At 44.2% G+C, this 2,166-nt stretch overlaps 1 non-coding gene across 1 annotated transcript; it reads left to right on the top strand.

Annotated features, from left to right (window-relative positions):
• The first annotated feature begins 724 nt into the window (after window positions 1–724).
• Window positions 725–831, top strand: LOC126000466 (U6 spliceosomal RNA). The gene has a single exon (XR_007492759.1). It is a non-coding gene; the product is annotated as a U6 spliceosomal RNA (small nuclear RNA).
• Window positions 832–2,166: the final 1,335 nt, after the last annotated feature.

The following is a 2,166-nucleotide window of genomic DNA, read 5'->3' as shown; positions in this document are numbered from 1 at the left end:
TATTTGAAGGCCGGCCACGGGCCATAAAATGTTGTACGGAGGCCGCAACAACTCGCGGGCTGTGAGTTTGAGACTGCTACATCTGGCCCCTGAAATAATTTCTGAGCACAAGGCAAGTAGTAACACCTGAGCACTGTCAGGGCTGACCCAAAAACCACACAAATATTTAAGTGATGAAAATAGTTTACAATGGCAATATTATCAAAATATTACAGGGTCTCTCGTCAATGGTTTAAAGATACAGATGAAAAATATATGCCCCCCAAAAAAAGCAAATTAGGGGCCGGAGCGGTGATACAAGGGGTAAGACTTCTGCCTTGCCTATGCTAGCCCAGGACAGACCGCAGTTCAATCCCCCAGCATTTCATACCGTCCCCCAAGCCAGGAGCGATTTCTGAGCACATAGACAGGAGTAACCCCTGAGAGTCACCGGGTGTGACCCAAAAACCAATATATTAATTTCTGAGTGGGCCAGATGAAGACACAGCAAAGATGGTGTTTCCTTGCATGTGGCTGACTGACATTAAATCCTGACATTCTCTATGATTGTCGTAGCCTGCTAGGAATAATATCTGATCACAGAGTCATAGTAACACCCGAGTCCATGTGTGTGGACCAAAGCCACACACCAAAAAATGTGTTGAATGAAACCTGGCTGAATAAGCAACAGAGTAACAGTATATTGTTTTCAGATAATAAATCAGCTTATAGAACAGGGAAGATAGTGCTCGCTTCGGAAGCACATATACCAAAATTGGAATGATACAGAGAAGATTAGCATGGATTCTGAGCAAGGATGACACGCAAATTAGTGAAGAGTTCCATATTTTAAAAAAAGAATAGGGAAGATAGATTAATAGGGTCAAAATGAGGAACTTAAAGACGTCCACATTAGGGTTGTCCTGGGCTCAACTGTGGTCAAAATATATAAATCAATGATATATTTCTAGGGGAGCTGGAAATAGCACAGTGGTAGGGTATTTGCCTTGCATGTATCGATCTCGACAGTATATATATATTCACCCCCACACTAGCCAGAGTAATATCAAGTGGTAGGGTGTCTACCTTCCATGTGTACAACACAAGACAGATCATGGTTCAATTTCCAGCATCCCATATGGTTCCCCAAGCCTACCAGGAGTGATTTCTGAGTACAGACCCAGGAGTACCGACTGAATGTGATCTAGACAACCTCCAAAATAGGAAAAAATATATAATCTAGTGTGAAAGCGACATGGGACAGCCTGGGTGGGATTCACCTTGCAAGTGGATGAACCTAGTTCAATTTCTGGCATCACATCTATCCACAAAGTACTTCAGGGGTAATATATGAGAATAGAGCTAAGAATAATACCTGCAGGCCCAGAGAGATAGCACAGCGGCGTTTGCCTTGCAAGCAGCCGATCCAGGACCAAAGGTGGTTGGTTCGAATCCCGGTGTCCCATATGGTCCCCCATGCCTGCCAGGAGTTATTTCTGAGCAGACAGCCAGGAGTAACCCCTGAGCACCGCCAGGTGTGACCCAAAACCCAAAAACAAAAACAAAATAATAATAATAATAATAATTCCTGAAAATCAATGCAATGCTCCCAAAAGAGAAACAAAAAAATTCTTAGTATTTTGGGCCCGGAGAGATAGCACAGCGGCGTTTGCCTTGCAAGCAGCCGATCCAGGACCAAAGGTGGTTGGTTCGAATCCTGGTGTCCCATATGGTCCCCCGTGCCTGCCAGGAGCTATTTCTGAGCAGACAGCCAGGAGTAACCCCTGAGCACCGCCGGGTGTGGCCCAAAAACCAAAAAAAAAAAAAAAAAAAAAAAAAAAAAATTCTTAGTATTTCTAAGAGTTGGTATTTTCCAAACCATCACATCTGGTTTTCTGAGTGCACCAGAATTGCCTGAGAAGCACAAGGCCAGGGGAGACCATTGAGTACAACCACTAAGGCATATCAAAAATGAGGGGGAAAAGGGGCTGGAGAGACAACACAGCGGTAGGGCATTTGCCTTGCAAGTGTCCAACCTAGGACAATTGGTGGTGCAAATCCTGGCATCGCATATGGTCTTCTATACCTGCCAGGAGTGATTTCTGAGCAGAGAGCCAGAAAGACCCTGAACCTGCCGTGTCTGACCAAAAACAAAGAAACAAACAAAAATAGACAGAAAAAAATTGG

The sequence above is a fragment of the Suncus etruscus genome (genome assembly GCF_024139225.1).
Source record: "Suncus etruscus isolate mSunEtr1 chromosome 15 unlocalized genomic scaffold, mSunEtr1.pri.cur SUPER_15_unloc_11, whole genome shotgun sequence".
NCBI lineage: Eukaryota > Metazoa > Chordata > Mammalia > Eulipotyphla > Soricidae > Suncus > Suncus etruscus.
The sequence above is the reverse complement of the archived record's forward strand: the minus strand, read 5'-3'. Positions and strand labels throughout refer to the sequence as shown.